Here is a 7,038-nt window from a genome sequence, read left to right on the forward strand (position 1 = left end):
CGCACATATAAGGCAACGATGCGCACACAGTACAAAATCTTTTAATCAATCCATCTTTTCCTCGTGATAATGTTTTTATTTTCTTATTAAAATTACTATTGACCTTTTCAAGTGGGTTAAAATTTTGAATTTAAAATGATAAGTTTTGACGTAACATCACTTTTTACTAAAGTTCCAGTTGATGATTTACTAGTTTTTTTAACCGAAGAGTTGCCTAATTATGAATTTTCTCTGCCATGTAATACTATGTTAGAATTGATTAAACTGTGCATCAAAGATTGTAAATTTACTTTTAATGGGAATTTTTATGAGCAAAAATTTGGAATGGCAATGGGTAACCCTTTATCACCTCTTTTAAGTAATATTTATATGGATTTTTGGAGAAGAAGCTTTTAGTGAATATTTTGCCGGGAAGAGTTTTGTGGTTTCGCTATGTTGATGACATTTTTTTGTATATGGCCTTTAAATGAAGATGTATCTGTTTTTTTACTTAGACTAAACTCACTGGTTCCTTCTATTAATTTTACAATTGAGGAAGAAAGAAATTCTGTTCTGCCCTTTTTAGACGTAAATGTTCATAGACATAATAATAGATTTAAGTTTAGCGTTTTTAGAAAACCCACCAATGTATCGTCTTACATTCACTTTTATTCTAATCACCATATTAGAGTAAAACTCTCTGTTTTTTCCTCAATGTTTTTGAGAGCTCTTAGAGTTTGTTGCCCAGAAATTTCAGATGATGAGTTTTTAAGAATATACAAAATTGCCTTTAATTTGAAGTACCCAAGATATTTAGTTGACGTAGCATTACAAAAAGCCAAAAAAACGTATTATGCAATTGACAATGTAACATCTTTTAATCATGATAATTTATTAGTTTTACCGTATAATGATAGTTTTCATTATCTACCAAAAATTTTAAGATGTTTTAAGGTTAATGTTGTTTTTGGAAATTCTTCTACTATAAAGTGTATTTTGATAAAGAACTCTCCGTGTAATAGTGTAGGCTGCATATATGCAATTCCATGTAGTGGTTGTAATTTGAAATATATTGGGCAAAGTGGTAAAATGTTGGCAACAAGGATAAATCAACATAAATACTGCGTTCGAGTTGGTAATATGTCTAACGCACTATTCGTTCAAATGAATGAATATAATCATTTGATAGACTGGAAGAACTCTAAAGAGCTGCTATTCTGTAAAGATGTTGTGAAGAGAAATATTATAGAATCAAGTATTATAAAGATAAAGTCGGATTGTGTTTTTAATATTAGTGCTGGATTATATAAATTGGATAATTTCTTCATGACCAATATTGTTCAACAATTCAGAATTATATAATTTGTGTTTACCTTTTTTTGTGTGTGTTTATGGCCAGTTTGCGTTCAAGTACAAATTTTGGCTGTGGGTTGTTTGATTGTTTGACAATGTTAGTTAGCTGACTATGTTTTTCTATCATTTCTCTACTGTTCAAAAAATTTTAGTTTTTATTTTTATCCTATTTTACTTATTGACGTCCTTCAACTATGTCTCACTTTTTATTGTACCCTGAAGAAGTGTATTAAAATGCACGAAAGCGCTTGGTAATAAAGCTTTTTATTATTTCCTACTGGCTTTTGCGTATACCAAGTCACGTGATCCTTGTGGTAGTAAAGCATATATATATATATATATATATATATATATATATATATATATATATATATATATATATATATATATATATATATATATATATATGTATATATATATGTATGTGTATATATATATATATATATATATATATATATATATATATATATATATATATATATATACATATATATATATATATATATATATATATATATATATATATACATACATATATATATATATATATATATATATATATATATATATATATATATATATATATATATATATATATATATATATATATATATATATATATATATATATATATATGTATATATATATTAATACTTGCTAAGCTACAACCGTATTTGGGAAAGCTGGATGCTATACACTTGAGGGCTCTAACAAGGAAAATATATACATACATATATTATTCAAACAAGACACAACTAATTCCACCATTTATGTTAACTACCTCATCCCATTACTAATGACAATTAATCATAATGATTATTAAGTGGAATGAAGGTACAGTACCTGGGCGAGATAAATTAGATAGACTTCACTTATTTTTAAAGGAGTCGCCATCAGATATTATATCTCTCTTTGAGATTCTTCCGTGTCATGATTACAGATTATTATTATTATCATTATTATTATTATTATTATTATTATTATTATTATTATTATTATTATTATTATTATTTGTATGTTTGTATGTATGTATGTATGTATGTATGTATGTATGTATGTAAACATATATTATTCATATAGATAATAATACATATGTTTCCCCATTCAAGTTTTGAAACGAAAAATGTTTCCCTTTTCACTTGCATTATTCGCTCCCATCTTTGTGTCCATAATTTTAGAGCTTTTACACTGAATAATTTCAACCATAAATTCTAAAGTGAAGATAATAAAATTCTCCCTATTTTTTCCTTTTTATCTTAATTTTCCTTTGATCTTTTTTTTCTACCTTAAACTTATTATCTCCTTGCTTAAAATTTCTTCACCCTTTGAAATATTTCTTCCACTATTTACTTATCCCAAATGAAAATGGTGTTTCAGAGAAAGGTTTATTTATTAATATTTTCTTACCTTATGAAAAAATGTGAAATGCAATACTTGATTATATTACTAAACAGATTATCGAATATTAAGGTTCTGACATAAAAAGAAAAATATTACCTACTGTTAATAGTGGCAAAAAGTCTCATATAAAGAAATAACAGGATAATATTGATAATTAATGAATATTGTGACTAAATGTGATATTAGAAACGTATACAGGTTTTTAGACTGTTTTAAAATTATGAATAGTTATATAAGAATATAATGCAATAGAGCTTGTTGAACAAAGATAATTTTGCAGAGTCAAAAAAGCTTTTACACTAGATATAGTATGAAGTAAATTAAATAAAAGAACTATATATAGAACTGAATAAAACCCATTTCGACGAAGCTATGAGATTAGATCTTAGTAGGATAGTTGGAAGACCAAGGCCTACATGGCTGAGGACTATGAAGCGTGAAGTAGGAGATTAGGGATGGAGAAGTATTAATTTAAAAGCTAAAAATACAAACAACTTTCAAACTCTAACCGAGGCCCTTTGCGTCAATAGGGGTAGGAGAAGATGATGATCATGATGATAATGATGAGGGAATTAAAGAGTGTGATGATAATAGAACAAATTTATATAGAAATTAGGGTTTCTCGCTATTTACTGACTGACATATGTTAATTATATTAATAACTTAATAGATTTTATAATTATTCACAAAAGTAGATAATTACTTTAGTAAAAGCTGTACTATGCACTTATTTTCATTGCATATTAAGAGCAATCTTTTAATTTCATTTTTAACGTCGCTAAATATTATTAAGATTTTTACTATTAAATACGTCCAATCAAAATTAATTAGCTCGAATTTCCAAAGTTTCGTGTCAATTAGTATAATGAGTTACGCAAATCAAGTCACGTGCCGTAGAATTAACATATCATTAATGAATACAACCTATTTATTTTATTCTGTAATTGAGATTGCCGAAAATTTAATATACATAAAAACTAATACAAGCTTAGAATACTAAAAATACTGATCAGTATTGTTAAATTCACTAATTTGGTTAATAAATAAGATATAATTACATATTTAACTTTAATTTTTCACTAAGAAATTGTAGTATCACATGTCTTAAATATCAAAGCAAAAATATTTACATGAAATTATTAAAAAAAATATATATTTTTTGTCAACATTTTGAAAATATCTTTTGCATATTATCATATCTGTGATTTCTTCAAAAGAAAAAGAATGATGGTTTGGAAGAATAGGCAAAAATTAATAACGAAATATTAAGAAGATTCATAACTTGAAAATCCTAAACTGGTTTGATAAACAAGATATATCCATGGTCAAGATAGTCATAAATGTGTTAGGGTGTAGGTCATTTAATCACTTAGAATAGAATGAATATCTATATATCTCTTTTTTTATTGGCTATATTGAAATGATAGAGATGAGTGGAGATTTGCTGGAATAAAGCCAATTAAAAAAAAAAAATTGTATGATAGCAGAAATTGGATGGGAATTGACGCAAGGTAGTTGTTAGGTACTCATATGCCACTCTATACTCGAAAAGTTTCTTAGTTCGTTAATCAATTGTCTTCGCCTTCTTCCCCTGCCTTTTTTCCGTCTGTAAGGACCTATTCTTTATAATAATAATAATAATAATAATAATAATAATAATAATAATAATAATAATAATAATAATAATAATAATAATAATAATAATTATGATGATGATGATGATACAGAGAGGCGAGATGAATTTTCATGACTTTATTCAACAAGATAACGAGCTTATATACAAACAGTTGAGGGTAATAATGGAACAAAAATTCCGACGTAAAATATGCAATGGCACTCTTAAACTTGTTTCTCTATTGTCAGTGCGATAAGAGCGGGAGATAAAACAAGCAAAACCATTGCATTGTACGAGCATGTATGAAACACACGTGGTACAGAATCGTACTGCTTCAAAGAGAAGATATTAAAGGTTTGTTAAGGTTTTTATGGCAAGTAAACAAGTGCAATGTTAAGAGTATATGGACAGTCAACATTCCAATGGAAAATGTAAATTGTATGATTTTAAAAACCTTTTCAAGGAAACCAGCATATGGTCACTAATAGAATTTTAACTCTAATTTAATTCATTTTCTAATAGTTATAATTATGTTGATTCTTTTTCTATTTAGGCACAAGATTGAGTTACGGGGACATGTTACATAGGCGTTTCCATACATTTTTTTTTATAATACCTCAGTGAAAATTCTTTTGTTTTTTAATAAAGACTAAATATCTTTTTTTTTTCTTTGAGGCAATATACGATCAAAGAAATGAATAATAGGTTCAATATTTGGTGTTACAAAATTTTCGATGGATATTTTCGACGAAAATTTTCAACTTCCAAAAAACTTCTTTTTCATCTTTCATAAACAGAGCATCCCAACCCGCTCTCTCTCTCTCTCTCTCTCTCTCTCTCTCTCTCTCTCTCTCTCTCTCTCTCTCTCTCTCTCTCTCTCTCTCTCTCTCTCTCTCATTCCCATATGCTTTACAATTCCACAGGTTACTACCTAAAACAGCAAATTAATTTCACACATCTCTTGATAAGACCAAAACATCTCTTTCGAATTAGACAATGAATTAATCAGCAACTGGTGAAGAACTAAGGCAGCCATTATATTATGCAAAATGGAATTCTAATCTCATAAAAAATAAGTTCAATCCTTTATTACAGTTTGGGTTATTTTCTGAATTCCAATATCATTAAAAAGAAAAATGCTTATTACAAACATATTAACTTTCTGTCTGTCCGTATGTGGACAGTTCATCTTTTTAATACAATTGGGATTTATAAGTAATTAAGTAGGAAAAGTGTGAATTGGACAGCGATCGATAAGGAGTAATTTTTCTGGGGTGACATCTGATCTTTTATATATATATATATATATATATATATATATATATATATATATATATATATATATATATATATATATATATTTATATATTTACATACTGTATATACATTCATATATATATATATATATATATATATATATATGTATATATATATACGTTTATATATAAATATGGATATATATATATATATATATATATATATATATATATATATATATATATATATATATATATATATATATATAATATATATATATATATATATATATATATATATATATAAATATATATATATATATATATATATATATATATATATATATATATATATATATATATATATATGTATATATATATGTGTATATATATATATATATATATATATATATATATATATATATATATATATATATATATATATATAGTGTCTGTGTAAACACTAGAAATGCACGAGATAAAAAATTTGTTCTTTCAATAAATCCTTTTCCTCAAAGACTGCCCGATATTTTTTCCTGTTTTGCATTGTCGTTCATTCAGTATTTTAAAGGTAAACTCCGATAAGGAAATTAAATTTATTCTCATTAGATTCTCTGACAATTCCCACCTTAAAACATTATTCACAATCAAAATATCAATTGTTAAAAATTCCAAATTTCTCTCTGCAACCTAACCATTCTTGTGAAATAAGGACGGGAGTTTTGGGGGGGCCTATAGGTTTAACTGAAGAGTCATATGCAGTCATCGTCTGGCCCTCCCTGGTCCCAGCTTTGACGGAGATGGGCGTGTTCAGTCACTAGGGCATTTTCCTGCTTGATAAGGCAGTGGGATTGCCCTTTGCCCTGCCATTCATGAGCAGCCTTTATAGCTTTTAGCAACGTCTCACAGATTTTATTCAAGGCCAGATATTCAACACCATCTTTATCTTTCTCTTCCTAAAGGGAAACTATTATTTCTTTTTGGTGACACCAGGAAATAAATAGTCTGCCCATTCAGTGAGTCTTTTCGGATATTGCTTTAACAAGTGACCTCTGAAAAAGAGAGAATTCTAAGACCCACCAAAAGATATGTTTTTGTTTTCGTAAAAGATTTCAATAGGCCTTTAGGCCTATCTCAAAGGAAACTAAAGGCTTCCATTCAAAGAATCCTGGCCTAGCTCATCTTTCCTTCTTAGAATCTGCCCCATCCATCTCCATCTTGATAATCTAACTATATCGTTTACATTGGGCACTTCTGCCACTTCGAGAATTGCCGCATTTGTTATATGGTGATGACATTTGATTCCCAGAATTATTTTTAATTCTCTTGTCTCAAATGAAGGAGATTTTTCATCAGTTGTTGCACTCATACACACACACGCACTAACACACACATACACACACATACACAAATTTAGCAAATAAAAAATTAAAT

Source organism: Palaemon carinicauda, chromosome 32 (genome assembly GCF_036898095.1).
Source record: "Palaemon carinicauda isolate YSFRI2023 chromosome 32, ASM3689809v2, whole genome shotgun sequence".
Taxonomy (NCBI): domain Eukaryota; kingdom Metazoa; phylum Arthropoda; class Malacostraca; order Decapoda; family Palaemonidae; genus Palaemon; species Palaemon carinicauda.